Source organism: Rhinatrema bivittatum, chromosome 4 (genome assembly GCF_901001135.1).
Source record: "Rhinatrema bivittatum chromosome 4, aRhiBiv1.1, whole genome shotgun sequence".
Classification (NCBI taxonomy): domain Eukaryota; kingdom Metazoa; phylum Chordata; class Amphibia; order Gymnophiona; family Rhinatrematidae; genus Rhinatrema; species Rhinatrema bivittatum.
In genome coordinates this window covers 99,776,622-99,803,617 of record NC_042618.1, presented here as the reverse complement: position 1 = coordinate 99,803,617, position 26,996 = coordinate 99,776,622, and the positions used below count along the sequence as shown (strand labels likewise).

Genomic DNA, 26,996 nt, shown 5'->3' with positions numbered 1-26,996 from the left:
GCAATAAATATATAAAGTGAAATAAATAGAATAAATACTATATACAGAAGAGGGGGCAAGAGGGCCAACCTCTTTAATGGATATTATGCATGAAAAAAATGGAGAATTTTGTTTACAAAGATGTGTGGTGTACAATTCTAGATCAGGCAATGGGGTTTGTAGTGGGGAAGGCTTGGCTGAACAGCCATGTCTTTAGTTTCTTTTTAAAAGTTGTTAGACAAGTCTCCAGTCTGAGGTCCGGAGGCATGGCGTTCCACATGGAAGGGCCTGCGGTCTCTGAGGTTTGCGTGGTGCACTAATTTGATTGTAGGAACGTGTAAAGATCCCTTGTAGGCATCCCTTAAAGGCCTGGCTGTCGAGTGCAGTCTGAGAGGATGAGACAGATCAAGCGGGGTCTGATGGTGGATATTTTTATGAATGATTGTGAGAGATTTATGCAGGATCCGGAAGTTTACTGGGAGCCAGTGGAGATCTTTTAGAATAGGAGAAATATGCTCTCTCCGATTGGTATTTGTCAAAATCCTTGCCGCTGCATTTTGTAGCAGCTGGAGAGGTTTAATGGTAGAGGCTGGAAGACCATGCAGAATGGAATTGCAGTAGTCGATCTTGGAGAACAGAATGGCTTGGAGGACGGATCTGAAATCGTAGTGGAATAGGAGTGGTTTGAGTTTTTTGAGTACTTGTAACTTGTAAAAGCACTCCTTAGTAGTGTGTTTTATAAAATGCTTTAGGTTCAGGTGACTGTCGATTAAGACTCCAAGATCTCTGGCGTGTGGTATATGTGGAATATTTTGTGATTGGAGAAGTATGGGACTACCTTCTGGAGTAATTAGTAAGAGTTCGGTTTTAGAAGTGTTGAGCACAAGGTTGAGGCTGGATAAGTAGTGGTTTATAGTTTGTAGATGAGAGTTCCATAACCTGAGTGTTGAGTCCAATGATTTGGATATAGGGATTAAAATTTGAAGATCATCTGCAAAAATATAGAATTTGAGTTTGAGGTTTGAAAGTAGGTGGCAGAGGGGGAGAATGTAGATATTAAACAGGGTGGGTGATAGGGAGGAGCCCTGGGGGACGCCAAAAGGAGCATTAGTATAAGGTGATTCCATGTAGAAAATTTCTTGGTCTGAAGTAAAGTGGAAATCACTGCAGGTGAATAGCCATGCTTTAACCACCTAGCCCTCTCAAGGTCCAAACTGTAAGACAAAATCAACCCGGATCTTCGTGAAGAATGTGTCCCTGCCACAACAGACCCTTCTGAAGAAGCATTCTGAGGGAACTGTCCACCAGCAATCTTTGCAGATCGGCATTCCATGGCCTTCAGAGCCAATATAGAGCCTCCAAAAGTACAGTATTGACCTGAATTGCAATCTTCTGAACAAACCTGCCTTTCAGAGGCCAGGGTGGGAAGGCATACAGCAGGCTGTTACGTGGCCTCACCTGAATGAGGGCATCAATGCCCAGTGCTTTTGGATCCTGTCTGCGACTGAAAAACCACTGAACTTTTGTGTTGTCGGAAGTCACCAGCAAGTCTAGGTATGGGCAGCCCAAGCGCTCCACTATGAGGTGAAAGCTTTGTCTGCTAACTCTTGCTCTCCTGGGTTTAAATTCTTCCTGCTGAGAAAGTCGGCCTGTACATTGTCCTTTCCAGCAATGTGGGAGGCAGATATGTTTAGCAGTTAAGAATATAAGAACATAAGAAAATGCCATACTGGGTCATACCAAGGGTCCATCAAGCCCAGCATCCTGTTTCCAACAGTGGCCAATCCAGGCCATAAGAACCTGGCAAGTACCCAAAAACTAAGTCTATTCCATGTTACCATTGCTAATGGCAGTGGCTATTCTCTAAGTCAGAGCTTTCCAAAGTGTGTGTCGCGACACTTTAGTGTGTCGCCTGAGGTGTGCCGGTGTGTCGCGCAAGCCCGGTGCACGTGACACACCGGCAAGTGGGGAACCAATGCAGCCGCCGGTGGACCTCATCCCACTGGCGGCTGAGCAGTGAAGTTTCGCTGGGCTGGGCTGTGTGCCGGAGACACACAGCATGAAGATCGGTGGGCCGTGGTGGAGCTTACGTCACCACGGCTCGAAGAAAAAGGTCACGCAGGTGCTCCTCCTCCTTCTTGCCCACGTGGCCCCGGAAGAAAAATGTTGCCGGAGCCGCACGGGCAGGAAGGAGGTGGAGCATCAGCCACGTGCAGAAGAAGAGCAGCGGGCTGAGAGGAGGAGGAGGCCCGGTAGCAGGGTCCCCACCGCGGATCGGCCCGCGAAGAAGAGGGACGCTGCTGCCGCGGATCAGCCCGCGAAGAAGAGAGACGCCGCTGTCGCGGATCGGCCCGTGAAGAAGAGGGACGCCGCTGCCGCAGATCGGCCCGCAAAGATCAGGGCCGCTGCAGAGCCCATCCTGCAGCGACCCGTGAAGAGGAGCCCAGAGGTAAGAGAGAGGCTGAGGGCCCGTAGAGTGCGTGTATGAGATGAGTTGAGAGATTGTGTGCATGTATGAGATGAGTTGAGAGATTGTGTGCGTGTATGAGATGAGTTGAGAGACTGTGTGTGGGAGTGAGGACCTGAATGTTTGCAGAGACAGCATGTCAGAGCCTGTGTGTGTGTGAGAGAGACAGCATGTGCCAGTGAGAGCCTGTGTGTATGAATGATTGTATGAGAGAGAGCATGTGACAGTGAGAGTCTGTGCTTGAGCAAGACAGCATGTGGGAGTGAGAGAGAGCCTGAGTATGTGAGAGTCAGACAGCATGTGCAAGAGAGAGACTGTGTATGAATGATTGTATGAGAGAGAGCATGTGACAGTGAGAGTCTGTGCTTGAGCAAGACAGAATGTGGGAGTGAGAGAGAGCCTGGGTGTGAGTCAGACAGCATGTGCAAGAGAGAGACTGTGTATGAATGATTGTATGAGAGAGAGCATGTGAGATCCTGTGTGTGTGTGTGTGTGTGTGTGAGAGAGAGAGAAAGCATGTGAGAATGAGAACCTGACTGTATGTTTGAGGGAAGAAGATAGATGGAGAGAAAAGAAATAGAAAAAAAAGACAATATGAAAGGAATTGGCAAAAAAAATAAGAAAGGAAAGGTGGAACAAAAAAGCCTGTGACCAACCGATAAAAAACTAAGATCAGACAGCAAAGGTAAAAAAAAAAAATTACTTTTTACTGATTGGCACATGTAATTTTTGTTAATGTGCAAAAGTAGCATTTTCTCTATGCGGATCTCACAATGTACGAGATCAACATGGAGGAAGTGGAAACCCACGGGGCCTACACAGAGGCTTCAGTGCCAATAGCAGCAATCAGCGCCTCCCAAATACCCATGCGGCATCAGTGACAGTGACAGTGGCAGCAGAGGAATGAGAGAGGCTCTTGAGGTTGCTGGCAAAAGAAAGAGAGGGGGTCTGCCTTTAGTGTGCATGTGAATGAATGGGAGTCTGCCTGGGGGTGTATGTGTGTGAATGCATGGGTGCCTGCCTGAGGGTGTGTCTGTGTATGAGAATGTATGGGTGTCTTCCTGGGGTTTGTATGTGTGAGAATAGGTGCCTGCCTGTGTGTGGTGTATGTGTGTGTGTGTGTGAGAATGAATTGGTGCCTGCCTGGGGGTCTGTTTGTGTGAGAATGAATGTGTGCATGCCTGGGGGATGGTGAGGGAGTGGTGTGAAAATGAATGGGAGCCTGCCTGGGGGTCAGTTTCAGTGTGTGAGAATGACTGGGAGCTTGCCTGGGTGTGTGTGTTTGTGTGAGAGTGATTGGGAACTTGCCTGGGTGTGTGTGTTTGTGTGTATGTGAGGGAGCCAGAGAGAGTGAGAGCATGAGTGTGTATGAGAAAATCCAGGGGAGTAAGAGTTTGTGTGGGGGGTGTGTGTGGAGGGGGAGAGAGTGTCTTAGAGCCTGAGAGTGTGTCAGTGTCTGCGAGAGCGAGAAGTTATGGTGGGTATAAGAGCATGAATATGTATGTATGTGACAGTGTATGTGTGAGAGAGAATGGACATGTGAGTATGTGTGAGAGAGAGAGGATAATCTCCTAATCCTTGACAATATCAGGGTGACTGGAATTCAAGAGCTCCCACGTATGGACAGCAGGGGCTTTTTAAAATCCTTATTAGTTTTAATTATTGGGTGTTATTTGATATATGTGCAGTTTTTAAATATTTTATTGGTATTTGGGAAATTGTAAAAAATGTATATGATTTTAATTAATAGAAATTAATAGAAATTCTATTTATCAGTAGTTTTAAAATATTCTTTTATTAGTATGGTTTTACTATTATAACTGATGCTTTATGTTTCTTGATTTTATTTGTTTTATGAGGAATGGTGGTTCTGTTTTTCCATTGTTAATACACAGAGTCTGGCTTCTTGGGGTTTCCATGTCAGTTTTTGTCAAATTTGTGCTCCTTTATTCTGTATTTGGTGAGGGTCTGTCTCTGCTCTGTGTGTGTGACCATGATGAGAGATTCTACTAGCATAGGGATCTATAGCAATCGGGTTTGTTTTGTTTCCTCAGTAGGTGGTGCATTGGTATTCTAGGACTCAGTGTAATATTTACCCTTGCTTATTCACAGGTAGGGTTATTGTTGTTTGAGTCCTTGGTGTTATTACTGTTATGTTACGATGGGATTGCAGTATAGATTTTGAGTGTCTTTTTTGCGAGGTTTTGTGTTAGTTCACAATGTGCCTGGCAGTGGAAGGTGTTTGTGCTGCTGTTACTGTGAGGTGACACCAGAATTTGAAAATATCTTTTAGTATGATGAGCTGTAAGGGAAACATCCAAGCTCCATTGTTTGGGGGAATTTCAGTGGATGCACAGAGTTACAGAACTGGAGGTGCAGGATTTATATTGACATTCTGTCCCTTCCTATAAATTCCAGTCTTCACTCTCATAGCCATATAGAATTAGTTGAATGAGGCTATCAAATAATTATATAGTGTGAAACTGGCCAGCTTTTTAAAATTACGCAGAAGACCCTTTGGACTTTCTTATTAACACCAAATATTCAAAATCTGTGTTCATCCCATCAAGCTCATATATCTCATTAAAGAGGTAAATTGAATAACACAATAACTTTGTTTTATTATTGTTATTCATAAATTAGAACAATAACATTAATCTTGGAATATTATATATTTTTAATATAAATGAAAGGTTTTCATGAGATAGGTTGTGTTGTGAAACATTTTATGAATATATTTAAGGAAACATACATAAATTGTCGAAATACATTTAGTTCGTTTAAACTTTAACCTCTGGTTTGCTAGTAAACTGAATTACTGTGTCCCGAAATTATGTTTGTCAAAAAAGTATGTCACCAACATGAAAAGTTTGGAAAGCTCTGCTCTAAGTGAACTTAATAGCAGGTAATGGACTTCTCCTCCAAGAACTTATCCAATCCTTTTTTAAACACAGCTATACTAACTGCACTAACCACATCCTCTGGCAACAAATTCCAGAGTTTAATTGTGCATTGAGTAAAAAAGAACTTTCTCCGATTAGTTTTAAATGTGCTCCATGCTAACTTCATGGAGTGCCCCCTAGTCTTTCTACTATCCGAAAGAGTAAATAACCGATTCACATCTACCCGTTCTAGACCTCTCATGATTTTAAACACCTCTATCATATCCCCCCTCAGTCGTCTCTTCTCCAAGCTGAAAAGTCCTAACCTCTTTAGTCTTTCCTCATAGGGGAGTTGTTCCATTCCCCTTATCATTTTGGTAGCCCTTCTCTGTACCTTCTCCATCGCAATTATATCTTTTTTGAGATGCGGCGACCAGAATTGTACACAGTATTCAAGGTGCGGTCTCACCATGGAGCGATACAGAGGCATTATGACATTTTCCGTTTTATTCACCATTCCCTTTCTAATAATTCCCAACATTCTGTTTGCTTTTTTGACTGCCGCAGCACACTGAACCGACGATTTCAATGTGTTATCCACTATGACACCTAGATCTCTTTCTTGGGTTGTAGCACCTAATATGGAACCCAACATTGTGTAATTATAGCATGGGTTATTTTTCCCTATATGCATCACCTTGCACTTATCCACATTAAATTTCATCTGCCATTTGGATGCCCAATTTTCCAGTCTCACAAGTTCTTCCTGCAATTTATCACAATATGCTTGTGATTTAATTACTCTGAACAATTTTGTGTCATCTGCAAATTTGATTATCTCACTCGTCGTATTTCTTTCCAGATCATTTATAGATATGTTGAAAAGTAAGGGTCCCAATACAGATCCCTGAGGCACTCCACTGTCCACTCCCTTCCACTGAGAAAATTGTCCATTTAATCCTACTCTCTGTTTTCTGTCTTTTAGCCAGTTTGCAATCCATGAAAGGACATCACCACCTATCCCATGACTTCTTGCTCTGCCCATACCATGAGCACACCGGTTGATTTCTAGTTCCTTGATGATTGATGTAGGCCACCGTTGTTGCATCGTCCAATATTATTAGGCCACCGTTGTTGCATCGTCCAATATTATCTGGACCACCCAAGCCTGTAGATGCTCAGTGAACCACAAGCATGCTAGCCATACCACGCATGCTTCTAATCGGTTGATGCGCTACTGCTGCTCCTTGGCATTCCAGCGACCTTGCACAATTAACTCCTGACAGTGAGTCCCCCCAACCTAGGAGACTTGCATCCCTTGTGAGCACTAATCAATCTGGCATCTCCAAGGAAACACCCTTCCTGAGATGATCTGCCTGCATCCACCACTGCAATTGGATGCTCACCTTCAATGGTAAGAGAAGCCTTACCGCATAGTCCTGCGGTGAGGCTCCAGCAGGAAAGCAACATGCATTGAAGAGGTCACATATGTGCCCTTGCCTGGAAAACCACCTCCAATGTGGCTGCCATCAAACCAAGGACCTGAAGATAAAACCACACTATCAGAGGAACAGTCCTTCTCAGGGTTTAAACTTGATTAATCAACTTCTGAATTCGATTCTCTGGTAGAAACACTCTGTTCTGCTTAGTATTGAAGCAAACACTGAAATATTTCAACATCTGAGACAGCTGTAAGCTGCTCTTGGCCAAGTTCACCATCCAGTCTAAATGCTGAAGTAAGGAGACCACCTTTAAGATATGCCATACTGGGTCAGATCAAGGGTCCATCAAGCCCAGTATCCTGTGTCCAACAGTGGCCAACCAAGTCACAATACCTGGCAAGAATCCAAACCTTAAATGAATAGACCCCAAGCTACTAAACCTTATTGATTAATAGTATGGACTTCTGCTCTAGGAATTTATCCAAACCTTTTTTAAACTCAGCTACACTAACTTCCGTAACCATATCCTCTGGCAATGAATTTGAGAGCTTAATTGTGTGTTGAGTGAAAAAGAGTTTTCTCCGATTTGTTTTAAATGAGCTACTTGCTAACTTCGAGGAGTGCCCCCTAGTCCTTGTATTATTTGAAAGAGTAAATAACCAATTCACATTTACACATTCAAGTCCTTTCATGATTTTGTAGACCTCTATCACATCCCCCCCCCCCCCCCCGTAACCTCTTTAGTCTTTCCTCATAGGGGAGCCCTTCCATTCCCTATCTCATTTTGTCACACTTCTCTGTACTTTTTCCAGTGCAACTATATCTTTTTTGAGATGCGGTGACCAGAACTGCACAGAGTATTCAAGGTGCAGTCTCACCATGGAGCAATAGCGAGGCATTATGACATCCACCATTTTATTCACTATTTCCTTCCTAATAATTCCTAGCATTATTTGGTATTTTGACCGCCACAGCACACTGAGTTGACAATTTCAATGTATTATCCACTATGACAAACAAAATAAACAAATACCAACATAACCCAAGGATGCTTTTCAATATAGTACAAAGCCTAACCAAACCCTCCAATGACCAGATATCATCAACTTCCAAGATCACAAGCAACGATTTCGCAGAGTTCTTTAATGAAAAAATAAAAAACCTCATAAATAACCTCAACAATAACTCGCATGACCCGAAAATATAAAACATTCAAACATCAGGTTGGCCCAACTTTGATACAGCATCGTCACTGGAAATCCAAAAGATCTTAAAAAAAAATGAACCCAGCTAAACACCCTATCGACTGCATACCCATAATGATGATCAAAGCCAACGAACCATCAATAACCAAAACGTTAACCGACATCGTAAACCTATCCCTCTCTGAAGGAAACTACCCCGAATGCCTAAAATCAGCAATTATCAAACCCATACTGAAAAAGACCAACCTTGATCCAGAAAACCCACTGAACTACCAACCCATATCAAACCTACCTTTCATTGCCAAAATCATCAAAAAAATCATCCACTCCCGACTCAGCGACCGCCTTGAAGAAAACAACATCCTACTACCCATGCAATTTGGCTTCAGGAAACAACTGAACACTGAGACACTACTCCTATCATTAAACGACACAGTACTCAAAGATTTCGAAAACAGCCACAACTACCTTTTAGTCCTACTTGACCTATCAGCAGCCTTTGACACGGTAAACCACTCTTATCATGATTGAATGTCTATCAGAAATTGGTGCAAAAGAAAAAACCCTACAATGGTTCACATCCTATCTATCACAAAGAACCTACCAGGTGTTGATTAACGACACCCTCTCAAAAAAAATAAACCTAGACACCAGAGTTCCTTGAGGCTCCGCTCTATCAGCAACACTCTTCAACATTTATCTATTTCCAATTTGCCACTTCCTCTCAAACCTTAAACTGACCCACTTCATATATGCGGATGATATCCAAATATTAATCCCAATACACAACTCTCTGGAAGAAACCTACAAAAAAACAGGCACTTACCTCAACAAAATAAAGCAACTACTAACCAATATGAAACTCATCCTAAACTTCGATAAGACTGAAATAATCATACTGGATAGAAAGAACAACGCTCCTCAACTACCACCACTCAACCTAATGAACCAAAAAGCAGCAATCTCACCTGTCAATCATGCCTGCAACCTTGGAGTCATAATTGACAAGGAACTTTCCTTCAAGAACCACATCACATCAAAAATCAAAGATGGATATCACAAACTCCTAGCCCTACATCATCTAAAACCTTTCCTCTCCCCCAACGACTTCAGAACAGTCCTTCAACTACTCATCTTCTCCAACCTGGACTACTGTAACTCCCTGCTATTCAACTTACCTATCAACGCCAACCAACCACTCCAAATCCTCCAAAACACAGCTGCAAGAATACTCAGTGGAACTAAAAAACATGATCACATTACTCCTACACTTATATCACTACACTGGCTCCCAATAAAATTTAGGATAGAATACAAAATACTATCCATATTACACAAAATAATATACGAAAAACAAACTGGCTAAGTACATCCATAAAATTGCATTCTCCAAGCAGATACCTCCGATCAGCTAATAAAGGTCTATTAAAGATTCCACCTGCTCGTTCCAAACAACTCACCTCAACTCAGAAGAGAGCCATATCACTAGGAAGCCCCAAACTCTGGAACACCTCCCAATCGAACTTAGAACACAACAAAACTTAAAAACTTTCAAAAAAGATCTAAAAATCTGGATGTTTACCAAAGCCTACCAACTTACCCAATGACTCTCAAACACCACTTCCCTCCTACTGATCCAATGCAAACATGTGGAACCAATGCAAGAAAGTAATAATACACATAACCAAAACCTGTATAGTTCGACAACCGAACTATGTTTATAAAACCAACAATATCTATGTTATGACGCCTGGATCTCTTTCCTGGGTGGTAACTCATAATGTGGAACCTAACATCGTATAACCACAGCAAGGATTATTTTTCCTTATATGCATCAGCTTGCACTTGTCCTCATTAAATTTCATCTGCCATTTGAAAGCCCAGTCTTCCAGTCTCACAAGGTCCTCCTGTAATTTGTTACAATTCACTTGAGATTTAACTATTCAGCATAATTTTGTGTTAGCCGCAAATGTTGCACCACAATTGTTGTGCGCCTTTTCATATTATTTATAAATATATTAAAAAGCACCAGTCCTAGTACAGATCCCTGAGGCATTCCGCTGTTTACCTTTTTCCTCTATGAAAAAAGACCATTTAGTCCTACTCCATTTCCTATCTTTTAACCAGTTTGCAATCTACAAAAGAATACCACTTCCTATCTCATGACTTTTTATTTTTCTTAGAAGCCTCTCATGAGGGACTTTGTCAAATGCCCTCTGAAAATCCAAATACTCCACATCTACTGGTTCACCTTTGTCCACATGTTTATTTACCCCTTCATAAAAACGTAGATTTGTGAGGCAAGACTTCCCTTGGGTAAATCCATGCTGGCAGAGTCCGATTAAATCATGTCTATCTAAATGTTCTGTGATTTTATTCTTTATAACAGTTTCTACGATTTTTCCCGGCACTGAGATCAGGCTCTCTGGTCTATAGTTTCACGGATCTCCCATGGAACCTGTTTTTAAATATCAGGGTTACATTGGCCACCCTCCAGTCTTCAGGTACAATGGATGATTTTAATGATAGGTTACAATAGGTCTGAAATTTCATTTTTGAGTTTTCAGAACCCTGGGGTGTATACCATTTGGTCCAGGTGATTTACTACTCTTCAGGTTTGTCAATCTGGCCTTCTACATCTTCCAGGTTCACCATAATTTGGTTCAGTTCATCTGAATCATCATCCTTGAAAATCATCTCAGGAATGGGTATCTCCCCAACATCTTCAGTAAACACCGAAGCGAAGAATTCATTTAGTCTTTCCTCAATGGCCTTATTTTCACTAAGTGCCCCTTTAACCGCTCAATCATCTACCAGTCCAACCAACTCCTCGCAGGCTTTCTGCTTCGGATATATTTTATAAAGTTTTTATTATGAGTTTTTGCCTCTACGGCCAACCTATTTTCAAATTCTCTCTTAGCCTGTCTTAATGTCTTATATTTATCTTGCTAATGCTTATGATTTATCCTATTTTTCTCTGATGGCGAGAGGCCCAGTGACTTTCTTCCACACTCTTGGCTCAAACCAACCAATTGTTCAGATATGGGTGAACTAGGATGCTGTCCTTGCGCAAGGTTGCCGCTACTACCATTATGACCTTGAAAAATGTTCTGGTGCAGTAGCCAGCCCAAAAGGCAAGGCCTGAAACTGGTAATGACGTCCCAGAATGGCAAGCCTTAGGAACCATAATTCCTTGTTCATTGTAACTGTATTTCCTGCACCAGTTTAGTTGTTCCAGTTCTATGTTTAATGCACAAACTGTTCAATGTAAACCGGTTTGATGCGACCCCTGGTCGTGAAAGCCGGTATAGAAAATAGTCAAATAAATAAATAAATAAACCATTAATGTTCCTGGTGTAGCATCCCCACCAGCCAATGTGGGGAGAAACCTGCCACCAATAGCTGGAGGTGTGCTGCAGCAGAAGACCCCTCCAGCTCCTATGTAATAGAGCCAGATGGAGGTTGCAGGGGTTTTTTTAGATACTGGGGCAAATGACACATCTACCCCAGATTCAATGCACTTAGTAACCCTATTCCTGAGCAGGTGAGCTAGAATAAACCACACATACCAGCTAGATGGTAGCCACCAGGCGGCAGTAGTGAGGTAGTCTGTAGTTGCAGTCCCAGAGACCTTGGCAGAGGGAGCCCTTCTCTCCACGATGACGTCAGGAGGTTCCGCAGCACATATCCCAGCGAGGAGATACTGTGGGTGAGACAGACTGAGAGTTAGAGTACTCACTGAGAATAGCTGTTGGTATGCAATTCCACCAGATAGATGAAGGTACAGGCACCGAGGCTGGGAGAGCAGGCCCTCGAGGAGCGAGTACCTGTTCCTTGAAAGGCACCTGAAATAAAGCAGAGGGCCCCCGATGAACAGGTAACCAAGTTAGTTGATACCCCGAAGGGCTGAGAGAAAGCTTCCAGCAGCAGCACGGAAGCGGCAGAGTAGCGTAGACAGGAACGGATTTGATCCTTGCTAACTCGGGGAGCTAGCAAATCAATGAGGCTGATATACCCAGATGGCATGACGTCAGCAAGAGGGAAGGCCCTTGAGATTCGCTTCAAGGGTTGTATAAAGACGTGGGTTGCGCTCGCGCACCCTAGTAGATACCTGGGAGGAGCAATGGCGGAAGGCTGCACCATAGCCGTTCTGGGGATGCCAGAGAGGTCGGCTTGTAGACGCCGCGGTAGCCATCTTGCCCAGGTAAGCGGGAGGAGCCGATATTAAGGTGAGGCAAGCGTGGTGAAGCCGTCGAAGACCAACGGATGCAACACCTGGTAAGCCTGGTTCAATTACTCTTTTAATTGCTCAATATACTTTAAATGACTTCTTGCAGAGAGTTTGGTCACCCCAAAGCTCATGTCTACTGGCAATTGAGCCTCCCGATCAAACATGAGGTCATAAGGTGAATAGCCGGTGGCATCATTCTTTGTGCAGTTGTAGGCATGAACCAGCCTGCTCATATGCCGACTCCAATGTTGTTTCTGTTTAGGGTCTAGAGTTCCCAACATATTTAACAGAGTCTTATTGAATCTCTCAGGCTGTGGATCACCTTGACGGTGAAGGGTGTGGTATGTGACTTCATGATACCATAGACCTAAAGCATTTCTTTAATCAGCTGACTTTCAAAATTTTGTCCTTGATCTGAGTGGATTCAATTAGGGAAGCCATAATGAACAAAATACTTCTCCCACAGTATCTTAGCCACTGTGGTCACCCGTTGGTCTCTTGTGAGGGAATGCCTGAGCATAGTGGGTGAAGTGATCGGTGACCACCAGGATATTACTGATGTTGCAGCGATCATTCTCCAGACATAAGAAATCACATAAGAACATAAGATATGCCATACTGAGTCAGAGCAAGGGTTCATCAAGCCCAGCAACCTGTTTCCAACAGTGGCCAAGCCAAGTCACAAGTACTTGGCATGTACTTAAACATTAAATAGATCTCAAGCTACTATTCCTTACTGATTAATAGCAGTTTATGGATTTTTCCTCTAGAAACTAATCCAAACCTTTTTTAAACCCAGTTACACTAACTGCTGTAACCACATCCTCTAGCAATGAATTCCAGAGCTTAACAAATGGACCTTTGCTGGTGATATTATTTAAAGGTACAGCTCTAGTGGGTAGCATTTTCCGCATAATACACTTTCTACAATTCTTTACATAAGACTCTACATCAGTGGACAGTCTAGACCAGTAGAAATGGGCTCTCACCAGTTCAGTGGTGTGATCAATCCCCAGGTGCCCCGTATTGTCATGTAAGTTTTGCAGGACACAATGGTGGAACTCTCTAGGCAATACCAGCTGTTTCTGGTATTGCCTAGAGAGGCAATACCAGAAACAGCTGGTATTGCCTCTGAACCCTGAATGATGTGGTTCAACAAATAGTCAGCCATCACCAACCGGTCCCACTCTTGGAGTAACAGGGGTATATCAGGGTGTTGAGAATGACCCAGCTAGCTGGTCTGTGGAGCTTTCTGGTTTTCCAGACAGCAGACAAACTGGGGTCCCTTTTCTGAGCTCGCTGTAGGTCAGACTTCCGTAGTGAGGGTAAGCCTTCCCCCTGTAAACTAACAACTTGGGTATAAGCTACTGGTAGGGCAGCAATGGACACTCCCATTGAAACTATAGCTTCCATCTCATCGATGGGGTGACACAAGGCCTTGACCCCCTTCCTCTGGCACTTGAATCCATTGATCTGATGAATCCTCATGGTGGGCCTGTCGTGACTGTGCATCAGCATCAATGTTGAGTTTCTCAGGATGATATTTTCGGTTGAAATCATATGTGGCTAAAGCAACCAGCCAGTCCAGTAGCATTCAACTTGGCAGTTGTTAGCACATAGGTCAGCGGGTTATTGTCTGTGCACACTGTGAATTTAGCACCATAGAGGTAGTCATGGAACTTGTCTACTATGGCCCACTTTATAGCTAATAACTCAAGTTGTTGAGCTGGGTTCTTCCTCTCTGGATCAGTTGGTTTCCAACTAGCAAACACCACTAGTCTCGCACCATTGAGGTACTCTTGGTACAGGACCACACTCAAACTCTCCAAGTTGGCATCAGTATGCAGGATATATAGCAAGCGGCTGTCCGCGAAGGCCAACACAAGAGCATGTGTCAGACAGTGGATAATTTTTCTAAAGCTGCCTCACATTTTGGAGTCCATCATATTCCAAAAGGTTCAGAAGGCTTGAAGTATTTTACTCCTGGGGTAGGCCTGTTCCCTTCTTTCCTCTTGGGGTGGGGGGGAGGGGGTAGCCCTTAGTGAGGTCTGTCAAGGGTAGCACAATCACAGAGTAGTTTTGAATAAATCGCCAAAAATAAAACTCCAAAAAATGATCTCAAAGTTTCAAATCTGTGGGTCTCTCCCAGGTTGCCACTGCGACAATCTTGTCTGGGTCAATAGCAATGCCCTTTTCAGACACTATATGCCCCACATACTTTACTTGGGGCAGACAGAATTGGCACTTGTCTAGGAACAGTTTGAATCCCTGAGTTTCCAACTGACCAACCTCTTCATCAGCCTAGTCTCATGCTCCTCTAGTTTCCTCCCAAATACTATGAGGTCATCTAGGTGTACCAGCCCTTCTAAGAGATTCATGTCCCCCACAGTTTTTTCCATCAAATGCAGGAATGTACTTGGAGCTCCAGTAACCCCTTGTGGCATCTGTTCGAACTAGTAGAACCCCAGTGGGCAGATGAAAGCAGTTTTTTCCTTGTCACTGTCCTTCACGAGTATCTGGTAGTACCCACTTCTCAGGTCCAGCACAGAGAATCACTTGCTTCCATTCAACAGTCTATTCTGGGCAGAGTGTACTGAACTGGAATAGTTCTCCTGTTCAGGGTTCTGTAGTCCATACACATCCTAACTGCCCCATTCTTCTGCCTAGCCACCACTATAGGGGAAGCATAGGGGCTTCTTGACTCCGCGATAATTCCTGCCGCTCATAGTTTCTGTAGGTCTTTTCTGACATGTTCGATATCTCCAGGAGCAAGTTGTCGGGCCTCCTCATAGAAAGGGTGTGAATCATGAAGGAGTATAGGATGTTCTACCCCTCTGGCCAGTCCCACATCCCACTCATGGATCAAGAATAACTTTCCATGCTGGGAGAGTTGTTGTTTCAGCCAGTCTTCCCACTCAGGAGGGATGAGAGCTTCCCCAAAGTTAAACAATGAGGGGTCAATGGGCTTAGGAGGAGCCCCCTGAGGGGAGCACCTGGTGACAACAGAATCTACTGAATACATTCGGGCTATCTCTGAGCCTCAGGCCAAGGTAATCTCCTTCTTGCATTCGTTTCGCACCCAAACATGCAACTTGTTACTATTCAGAGCCTGAGCAGGTAGAATGCTAGTGCTTCCTTTCTGCCTATGAGCAGTGTATTTTCTTTGAACAGAATGATAACTTTTCACCTTCCTTAACTATAAATATGAAGAAGGCTGAAAAGACCAGTTTTGCTCAAAGCCAAAACCTGTATAACCTCGTCAGCCATGCATTTTGTATCTAAAAAAAACATCATGGGAGACTTCACTTTTTTTTTTTTTTTTTAATTTTTAATTTTGCATTTTCAGATATATTACAATATCAAAATTGAAAGAAAATAAGAGATCATACATCATTTCCAATCAGAAATATCATTTTAAACAAGCAAATTACTATAATCTACATCTAGATCTCTACACTAGGTAAATGGGAGCCAAGAACTTAAATCAAGAAAAAGGAGCTCATTAACAATACTATCATATTTAACAGGAATTACCCACGCATATGACAATTCCATCCCTTTATTTCCCCCCCTCTATATGCCTCATAGCTTCCCGTCAAGAAATCCCCTTAGTTGTTCTGGCTCCAAGAATACATATTTTTCATTATGATATTTTACCAGACATCTACATGGGTGTCTAAGTATCATGCTGGCCCCTCTTTCTATTACTTCTGTTCTCATCAGTATGAATTTTTTCCTCCGTTCTTGTGTCGTATGGACAATGTCTGGATATATCCAGATCTGTTGTCCGTGGAAATGTGCCATTCTATTTCTAAAAAAGCTTTTCAGTACTAAATTTCTATCATATTCTAGAGCGAAAGATATTAGCAACGTTCCTCTTGTTGAAATCTCAGTTTGTACCAACATTTCCAATAGTTCAGTTATATTCATAGTGAGTTGTTCCTGATTTTCTGAACTCTGATGTGGCAGAGGTTTTCTTGATGTAAAAAAAGCTTTTGTAATGACCAGCATAGACTCCTGTGGAATTTTAAGACATTCTTTCATATGAATTTTAAACATGTCTATCGAAGACATTTTTTTCAACTCTGGAAAATTCACTACCCAAAGATTCAACAGACGAAGAGAATTTTCAATATATGCAAACTTTTTCTCAGATTTGATTTAATCAAATTTGTCTGTATGTTATCCATTACTGTTATCTTTTCTTGTACTTTCTCCAGCTTTTCCTGTTGTTGCAACACAGTCTTTTCCACATTTAAACCTCTTTTATTCTTATCGAGGACTGCTTGAGTCAATGTTGATATCCCTGCTTCAATAGACACTAAAGCTGACCAAACAGTATCTAATGTCACAGTCGAGAGTTTATTCAAGGAAAATATTGTACCTGAAATCAGTTTTTCCACTAGTTGAGGCGTATCGGGTTCTTCGGTGTTTGTTACTGGTATAGCCTTAGGGGGCCTGGGCATCGATGTGGTTCCTCCCATCAGAACACTCACGTCCCCCTCGTCCGCTCCTTCCTCACTCACTTCATGCAGGTCCAAGGGTGCCAGCTCTCTCTTGCTTCCGCACGGGAGCTGCGCCAGTTCTTCATCTCCACCTCCCGTCTGAAGTCGCGGCAGGGAAGGCATCTCTGGGGCCCCTGGGCTCAACGAAATCATTTCAGCCATCGAGGAAGAGCTGAGCTCCTGGCCCTCTCTCACCATGGCCCTCGTTTCCGATGTCTTGGTGGTGGAATCGAAGAAGCCCTCAATTCTGCTTTGCTGAGTACCTTCTGATTTCAAAGGTAAAACATTCTTTAATTTGGCTTTGCGCTTTGTATGCGGCATCCTGCAAAGCAACCAATTTAGAGGAAATATTAACAAGGAAATCCAAAAAAACGCTATGAGAGCTCCTCCTGCATGTCTTATGCGTCAGCCATCTTGGCTAGGGAGACTTCACTTTTAATAGTTGGATACGTTCTCCTTTTTCCCCGTGTGGCACCACAGGATGTGGGACCATGCTTCACTTGTCTTTTGCTCACTTTTGCTGAGGCGTGCCACCTTCGGCGGCCTGCTCCAGCATCCAATATTTAAAATAGGACAGCTTGGCTGTCCTCAGGATGAGAGGGGTTAGGCTTTGAAGAGCAGTGAACATTTATTTTGCATTCACTGGGAGTTCTCTGCAGGTTTTCTTGCTATAAATCTTTTTATCTCAGTAAAGGGCTGTCACGGTTGATGGATATTTTCCCTGTGTGGACCTTAAAAGCCGTTTGTCAATATTTGTATATATACTGTACTATTGTATATAATTAACCTCCTTTTTCTCTTTCTATTTTCCCCCTCCCAGTTATCAGCCCCTGTTAATTGTAACTGCATCTCTTCTTCACGTTTAGTTATGTTCTTGGTTGTTTCTTCACACCCCTGTTTCATGTAAACCGGCATGATGTGAATGCTTTCATGAATGCCGGTATAGAAAAACCTTAAATAAAATAAATAAAATAAATATTAAGTCACTTAAAACCCTTGTGCTGCTTAATCCAGAGACATATACGTGCTCATGGGGACAGGTACCCTTGTAACACTGGCGAACGGGAATATGCAGGTATGCCTCCATCAGATCCAAAGACGTGAGGTATTCCCCCGATTGTACTGCCATTATTAGAGTGTACAGTCTCCATTTGGAAATGAGTGACCCACAAATGACAATTGACTTCTTTGAAATCCAGAATGTGACAAAAGGAGCCCTCTTTCTTGGATACGACAAAATAGATGGAATAGCAGCTCGTATATTGTTGCAATTTGGGAACAGAAATTATGGCCTTCAGGTCCAAAAGTCTTCTCAATGTAGTTTCTACTGCTATCCTCTTCTGAGGGGAGTTGCACAGAGAGATCATAAAGGCATCCAGAGGAATGTAGAAGAATTCCAGAGCATGGCCATCCCGAATCACTTTCAGGACACACTGGTCGATGTGATCTGGATCCACCTCTGATAAAAGCAAGATAGACAGCTGCCTATCTCCTCCACCATCAGGTGAGTCTACAAACCTTCATTGGGAAGATCAAGAGGCTCCACTCTTGGAGCCCGCATCGTTCTGGAGCAAAAAGGACAGAGTCTCTGAGAGGAAGCTTCCCTATAAGGACAAAAATCACCTGAAATCTTGAGAGTGGCCACTTGTCTGTAAAGGTGTGAAGTTGGCTTCTTATCCTCCAGCAAAAACGAGGGACCTGGGCTTCTCCCCATCCATTTGCCATTTTCTCCAACTCACTGCCAAACAAAAAAGAAACCTTGAAGGGCAGTTTGGTGAACTGGACTTAGAAATAGTGTCTGCCTACCAATTGCATAGCCACAGCTGATGTCTAGCTGCTATTACGGTAACTACCCCTCTGGTGGCAGTGCGAACAAGGCCACAGCCCACAGCAGCTATGAAGGCCTCCCCTGGTTCCATTACCTTTCCGCCATCTGAAACAGTTCCCCCAGACTCCTGAGAGACACACAGAGTAGCTCGAGCTACCAGGGAACAAGAAGAAATAAACAATTTGCAAGTTCATTGCCATAGCTTCAAAGGCCTGCTTCAATCCTATCCTTTGCATCCTTTAGAGCTGCTCCTCCTTCCACCAGAATGGAGGTTCGCTTAGTCTCAGAACATACCAATGCATCTACCTTTGGGAAATGCAACTGCTCCCTTGCCTGCAGATCCAAGGGATATAAACCTGCCAAGCGCGTCTACCTTTAAAGCTTGCATCTGGTGCACTCCATTCAAGGTCAATCAACTCCTGAATCGCATTCAGGAGAGGAAAGAAACATGAAGCCTTACTTAGAGTTACCAATATGGGGTCCTTCTTCTGCACACCCAAAGAGTCACTCCCAGCCACCCCAAGCGTCTTCAGAATCTGAGAAATCAGACCTGGTAACTCCTCCCTATGAAAGAAATGGAGAAGAGTTCTATGTGGCTTTAAATCTGGGGGAATTTCCCCTTCCTCCCGAGTGCAGCAACCCAAAATCATCATCATCATCATCACTGTCATCTTGATCCACATCCACTTGAACATCGTCAGAGATTTTTGCACCATGGCAGTCAAAAGGGGATCCTAAGCATGTGATCCTGATTTAGGAGGCACTACTGTCTCTGAAGGATGCTCCTGCAGAAAGGTCTGTAGTCCCTGGAAAGATTCCATCCTGGGTCCATACCAGGCCTCATAGGTCGGAACCTGACATGCTGTGAGCGAGACTCTCCTGAAGATGTCTCTACCAGAGGATCAACCGAAGAAGGGGACACCCTTGTTGTGTCTCCTCCAGCCCCACTCCCAAGACTGAGGGGATGAACCAGAGTTGGCAAAATCAGTAGGGGGCGAATCATCTCGAGCATCCAGGCAGCTTTGACACAGGCTCGCAGAAAGCTCTGGCTGTATTGTGCTTCTTTGGTATGCAGCATACGTTGCTAAACACAGACTTCTTTGACACCAGTGCCATGGTGTGCCAGTTAACGTGTGCCTCGGTATGATACACGCTTAATACACACTCAGCTAAGCGGCCAAGTATGCATTTTACTATGCTCACTGCTACATGCTTAACTATGCACACAATACCCGCTCAGCTATGCACTTAACTACGCACACATATGCACAATGCATACTCAGACAGCCATTCTACAAAGTGCGCATACCAAAAGGCCACATAAGTACGTGCACAACAGGAGACGCGGATCTAGATGCACAAGTCAGTGTGCACGCACGCGCCGTCACACACAAAAAATGTGTGAAGGAGCAGCCGTGGCCTACCACACAGCTGGGGATAGGAAGCCTGGAAATAGGGCCTAGCCAAAAAGCTGCTCAACCCACCAAGCCTGCATTGCCTCCACCCTTCACTAACTCCCCAGAGACGTGAGCAGGAGACACGGAACGCCAACACCGAGAAGGAAGACGCGGTAAAAATGAAGGAGAGCTTCACTAAAACTTTTTCTTTTTTATTTTATTTTTTTTACCTGAGCTCAGCCCTCCCTGGCTGAAATCAGAAATAGGTCTCTGGCAACAGGAGGAGAAGGTGAAAGCCTTCACTGCCAAGCTTCTCTTAGCCTGCAACCACTACTTTTTAATTTTTTTTTTTTTAAGTACATGCCAAAAAAGGCTACCGGACTCAAGGCTCTCAATGGTATCACTTCAGGAGGCAAGCGGTGCCATTCAGTCTCTCGTCTGCTCCAGAAACCGTACGTCTTACTATTACTTTAAAAAAAATTTTTTTTTTTTTTTACAGACAATCCCCAATAGGGAAATATATGTCCACCATTTGCTGGAGATGAAGAAGACTGGCAGGCTGATGTCAGGGCAGGGCTATATATCCGTGACGTCAGCTTTTACTCTGTCTCCATCTGCTGGTAGAGGTGCATAACCCACTTTTGGGGATTGACCTGCCTGAGTGCAGAGGAACGGTTGTTTACTCTTTTAAAAAGCACAAAGACTAGGGACAAGCAATGAAGTTACTATTTACTACATTTAAGACACTTAGGAGAAAATATTTTTGTACTCAACACCAAAGGACGTGGTAAAAGCTGTTTGTGTAGCTAGGTTTAAAAAAAGGTTTTGACAAGTTCCTGGGAAAAAAGTCCATAAAACTTTAAGGTGGACTTAGGGAAATCCACTGCTAATTCCTAGGATAAGCAACATGGAATCTATCAACCTTTTGGTTTCCTGGACTGGCCACTGCTGGAAACAGGATACTGGACTTGATGGACCTTTTGTCTGACCCAGTATGGCATGTTCTTATGTTCTTATGAAAAGTCCAGTTTTCCCTTTGTTTCTTTTACTCTTTGTGGTGGAGGTAGAGAATAGCTATATGCACTAAGAAAGTAATCAGCCTTCTTGTGGAAAACAGGTATACGGGCCTTACAATAATAGTTAGAAAAAAAGCTTCCCTTCTCATTGATCTGTCTGAGCACTCCAGAAACGTTATGTTAGCGCTTCATAATATTAAACTCAAAGTGCCTGTGGAGGGAGGGTGTTGAAGAAAGAGCCTCTTATATATTTGTACTGGCCTCCCACCACCTCATCTTTCTATACACCCCATCTTTTATCCAATACATACCCCAGGGAGAGTTCCACTTACATTAACTACTGCTTTAAAAACAAACATACTTCACTCTGCACTCCCAAACCAAGCAAACAGCCTAGGGCAGAAAACCTAAAACCAGCCCTTCTTCTGAAAGTGCGGATTATAATTTTGGAACCCCTGTCAGCTGTTATTGTTTGTTTCTCTGCTAGTGATCTTGTTCTGCAAAATGTTTATGGGCTCCAAAGTTTCTCAGGATGATGCCAGTTTATATTTTCATTTCATATTACCAGCGCATTTCATTTATCAATTTAATTGGAGTGGGTCAAGGGATTTTATCCTTATCTGGACAACCTTGAATATAAAGTAGGAGATTTATGGCATTGATCTTCAGCTCTGCACTGTTCTATGGTGTGAAGACTTCAGTGCTGCTGACTCGAGTTTTTAAGCCCATCTAAAAACATTAACTTATCTGCTTTGTCATAGGATAGTGTAATTATAACTCAAACACTAAACAAAGCTCTTTCTAGTCTTGGTTCCTATTTGTGAGGTTTCATCTGAGGTTTCATTGGTTTAAATGGTTGATACCATGCATGCAGGGCTGGTGCAAGGGGATTAGGTGCCCTAGGTGAATCTTCTTCCTTGTGCCTCCCATCCCCCCCCCCCCCCCCCCACCCCCGGTCTCGGCCCCGATTCCTACCTCATTCTTGATCACGCCTGCCAGGTGTGTGGTTTTCTGGGCCGCAAGCAGGTTGGGCACTGCTCGCGGCTCGCCAAATCTCCACTCCTCTTTGCTGTCGCTTGTGGCCCCATATGACTCGCGCCCAGTGGCGCACCAAGGCTCGCTGGCGCCCAGGGGCCAATGCATTTATGCACCTCTCCAGCACCCCACCCCCCAATCCTTCTTGTACTAATGCTTAAGGCCACAGAAAATCAGTGGCGTCTCTAGACAGAAGAATTTGGGAGGGGGGGAGCCAAAATGACATTTCCTCATCACACCCACCTCCATAGCATTGCCCCCTGCTTTAAAATTGGCTATAAAAAAAAGTCTTAATAAGAAAGTCCAAAGGGTCTTCTGTGTAATTTTAAAAAGCTGTCCAGTTTCAAACTTCTAGTAAAACTACTATTAAAATTATTTGATAGCTTCATTCAGCTAATTCTATATGGCTATGAGAGTGAAGTCTGGAATATATAGGAAGGGACAGAATGTCAATACAAATCCTGCACCTCCAGTTCTCTAACTCTGTGCATCCACTGAAATTCCCCCAAACAATGGAGCTTGGATGTTTCCCTTACAGCTCAATATACAAAAAGATATTTTCAAATTCTGGTGTCACCTCACAGTAATAGCAGCACAAACACCTTCCACTGCCAGACACATTGTGAACTAACACAAAACCCTGCAAAAAAAGACATTCAAAATCTATACTGCAATCCCATCATAACATAACAGTAATAACACCAAGGACTCAAACAACAATAACCCTACCTGTGAAAAAGCACAGGTAACTATTACACTGGGTCCCAGAATACCAGTATACCACCTACTGAGGAAACAAACTGTCCCTACACAGATTAGACACTACACGCTAGCAGAATCTCTCATCTTAGTCACACTCACAGAGCAGAGACAGATCCTCACCAAATACAGAATAATCTCTCTCTCTCACAGACACTGACACACTCTCAGGCTCTAAGACCCTCTCTCCCCCCCCCCCCACCCCCCCCCCCCCCCACACAAGCTCTTACTCCCCTGGATTCTCTCATACACCCACTTGCTCTCACTCTCACTGGCTCCCTCACATACACACAAACACACACACTCAGGCATGCACACATTCATTCTCACACACACACACACACACACACACACACACAGATCTTCAGGCAGGCACCAATTCATTCTCACACACACACACAGGCAGGCACCTATTCTCACATATACAGACCCCAGGAAGACACCCATTCTTTCTCATACACAGACACACCCTCGGGCAGGCACCCATAAATTCACACACATACACCCCCAGGCAGATTCCCATTCATTCTCACACCGCTCCCTCCCCAATCCCCAGGCAGGCACCCATAAATTCACATATATACACCCCCAGGCAGCTCTCATTCATTCTCACACAGCTCCCTCCCCAACCCCCAGGCATGAGCACATTCATTCTCACACACACAAGAGACCCCCCAGGCACCTATTCTCACACAGACGCCGGGAAGACACCCATTTGTTCTCATACACAGATTCAGCCTCAGGCAAGCACCCATGCATTCACACATATACACCCCCAGGCAGATTCCCATTCATACCCATGCACACACTGAAGGCAGACCCCCTCTCTTTCTTTTGCAAGCAACCTCGGAGCCTCTCTCATTCCTCTGCTACCCCTGTCACTGCTGCCGCATGGCTATTGGGGAGGCGCTGATTGCTGCTACTGGCACTGAAGCCCCCTCTGCTGCCTCCTCTGTGCAGGCCCCGCAGTATTAAAAATTTGTGGGTCTTCCTCTTCCTTCATGTTGAATCTTGTACATTGCAAGATCGGCACAGAGAAAGTCCTGCTCTTGCACATTCCCAAAGATAACATGTGCCAATCACTAAAAAGTTTTATTTTTTTAAATTTTTTTTTACCTTTGCTGTCTGATCTTAGTTTTCTAATCGGTTGGTCACAGGCTTTTCTTCCCACCTTCCCTTTCTTGCTTTTTTTGCCAGTTCCTTAGAGGGTCTTTTTTTTCTATTTCTTTTTTCTTCATCTGTCTTCTCTTACACACACTGTCAGGTTCTCATCTTCATATGCTTTCTCCCTCACTCTCACACACACAGGCTCTCACATTCACATGCTGTCTCACGCACCTGCAGCTCTCACATTCTCTCTCTCATACGCACCTACACACTCTCTCTTGCACATGCTGTCTTCACTCTCACATACACACAGGCTCTCTCACTCCCACATGCTGTCTTGCTCAAGCACAGGTTCCCATTTCAAATGCTGTCTCTCACACACACACACACACACACACACACACACACACACACACACACACAGGCTCTCACATGCTGTCTCTCCAAACATTCAAGTCCTCACTCCCACACACAGTCTCTAAACTCACTCTCACAGACACACACACTCTACAGGCTTCAGTCTCTCGGCCTCCTCTTTGTGGGTCACTGCAGGATGGGCTCTGCGGCGGCCCTAATCTTCTCGGGCCGCCTGCAATGCGAGATCCATGGTGGCACTGTACTGGGCCTCCTCCTCCTCTTCTTGGGCCACCCGCGATGTGAGATCCATAGTGGCACTGCCACCAGGCCTCCTCCTCTTCTCGGGCCGCCAAGATGTGGGATTTGCGGCGGCCCATAAATGTTGCTCTTCTTCTGCATGCGGCCGATGCTCCTCCTTCTTCCTGCCTCGCGGCTCCGGCAACGATTTTCTTCCGGGGCCGCGCAGGCAGGAAGGAGAAGGAACACCTGCAGGTTTGGACGTGATCTTTTTCTTCGGGCCTTGGTGAGATGAGCTCCACCACAGCTCTGCCGATCTTCCTGCCATGCACATCCAGCACATGGCATAGCAATAGTTCCCTGTTGAGCTGCCGGTGGGATGAGGTCCACCGGCAGCCACATGGGCCTCCAAGCTGGCTATCAGCGCTCCTATGGCCCTGAACCTGGGGGCATTGGCTCCCCCCACCCCCTGCCTCTCCCTCGGTACGCCACTGCTCGTGCCCCCTAATGGTCAGCGCCCTAGGCCCAGGCCTAGTGCTTCCACCGGCCTTGCATGCATGAGGACATATTTTTAGCACTTTTTTTCTTTAAAAATTAAATGTATGTATTGCTGTGTCTGGGTATACGTTATCTTCCAAACCATGTTTTCAAGATAGGTATTAGTTATATAAGAGACAGAAATTCAAATAATGTTTCTGATAAAACTTATGGACTGAGGACCAAAATAATGAAAAAGTAAAACTAAAACAGAGAATCATTTAACCTTTGCATCTCAACTCACCCAACATCTGTGGACTTCCTCCTCATAAATTAGTTCATAAAATCGAATTTTCAGCATCTCTTACGCATGAGAGCTCTTACATAATCTGTGTCACTTTATTTCCAGACTAGGATTATGTCTGGGGGTAGGACTGATGCTACGGGACTGTGTGTGGGGGGGGGAAGGACGGCAGTGTAGCTCTGGGCACTGTGCGGATATCCTTTCCCACCAGCCCTCCTGAGGAACAAGAAGTAATATTTGACAGCAGGGGGGGGGATGGGCAGAACTGCCACAGCAGGATAGGGCCTCCAGGGCTCCAATTGCTCTTCCTTCTCCATTATGCCTACCCAGAAGGGGAGGTAGGACTAGACTTTAACTTATATTCTGCAACCTTTCCAATTCCTTTCTTACTTGTTTTTTGGGGTTTTTTTTATGAAGTAAAGTAATTGGGACTAGGAGATTTCTTCTGAAAAGAAACTGAAAAATAAATGCTAACAGAAAGTAAAAGGCAGGAAAAGCAGAAAGAAAGATACACATACACAAGTTGGGAGGAGGGAGAAAGAAGGAGAGGGGGAGAGAAGGAATAGAAGAGGACCAATTAAAGAAACACAGTGGTAAAAGAGAAGGAGGCAATCATTTTGCTGACCTTGTTCAGCAATAAATCACAAGACCAGTCCCACTACTGCGGCTGCTCAGCAGAAGGCACACAGAGGTCCTGACTTGAAGATTTGAGCCGCAGCAGTCTCACAACCCTTTGCTTTAGTTCTCTAAGAAGCTAGGAGTTACTCCTGCTTTCCCCGCACACATAAACCCCTGCCATCCTGCGTGCAAACGAGGCTCTTGAAGAACTCCTATTTATCTGCACATGCGCTCTACGATTGTTTTGAAACCTTCTCAGGGTTTACATAAGGTCACTTGGCTCCCTCCAGCATAAGGTCTTGCAAAGTTAAACAATATACCCTGGCGTGTTCTGTCTGAGTAAATACAGGCCATACTGGAGTAAATAAACAGCCAGGCACAGCCCCAGACAATGGACTTTACAATGAATTAATAAACTCGGCATCTCACATTAGCAGAGTGTGACTGAAACTGGCGGCCGTCCCTGGCTGCTCTCCAAAAACAATTATTGCTAGACAAGGCCAAGAGCAAACTGGCATGGAACATCCACAGCTGTAGGTTAGGTAACAGGAGCAAGGCGCTAATGTAAATGCCCTTCTGGGCTCCATAAGGTCACATTTCTTTCTCTGCTCTTACCCCTTCACCCCATCATTCACTTTCTCACCTGGATTACCCTGAGGGGAGAAAGCCATGCCTCGGTTTCCTGTGGTGCCTTAAAATTATAAGGCAGAAAAAAATGTGAATTTGCCTGGGCATGCTCAAAAAACTAATTGGCAGAGCTTGGAGGGGCAGACAGAAGTGCAAAGGTGAAGAATATAGTCCTTATTAGGTCAGACTTATTAAATGATGGAAAACTGATAGAAGGGCGCTCGGGGGTCTGTGTGTGCTGCAAAGATTATCGGGGGCTACTTTTTCTCTGGAAAAGATGTTTGGATTCAGTTATATTGTCCAGGTGTCTCAGCAAACCATTCAGAGCCTTACAGCAGATCTTTGTATCCCAGCAGCAGCAGCTAACAAATTAAAGGAACGTCTTCTCAGTCTAAGGGGAACTAGATTTCCCCAGCCAAGGAGGGACTCTTCACGCAGAGGGCTACAATCATGGACTATTTTGTCAATGGCTACAGCATTAAAGAACACGAAAATAAAGCTGCAGGAGTTTTGCTTTGTTTTG

The 26,996-nt window shown here is 44.2% G+C and overlaps 1 long non-coding RNA gene across 1 annotated transcript in view; it reads right to left on the bottom strand.

The window, feature by feature from the left end:
- LOC115089333 overlaps positions 1-26,013 on the bottom strand; it is a 40,979-nt gene extending 14,966 nt beyond the window's left edge. The window contains exons 1-2 of the long non-coding RNA XR_003856080.1: positions 25,854-26,013; positions 11,545-11,678 (exon numbers count right to left, since the gene is read on the bottom strand). This is a non-coding gene — a long non-coding RNA (uncharacterized LOC115089333). The remainder of the gene's footprint in view (positions 1-11,544; positions 11,679-25,853) is intronic.
- Between the last annotated feature and the right edge of the window lie 983 nt (positions 26,014-26,996).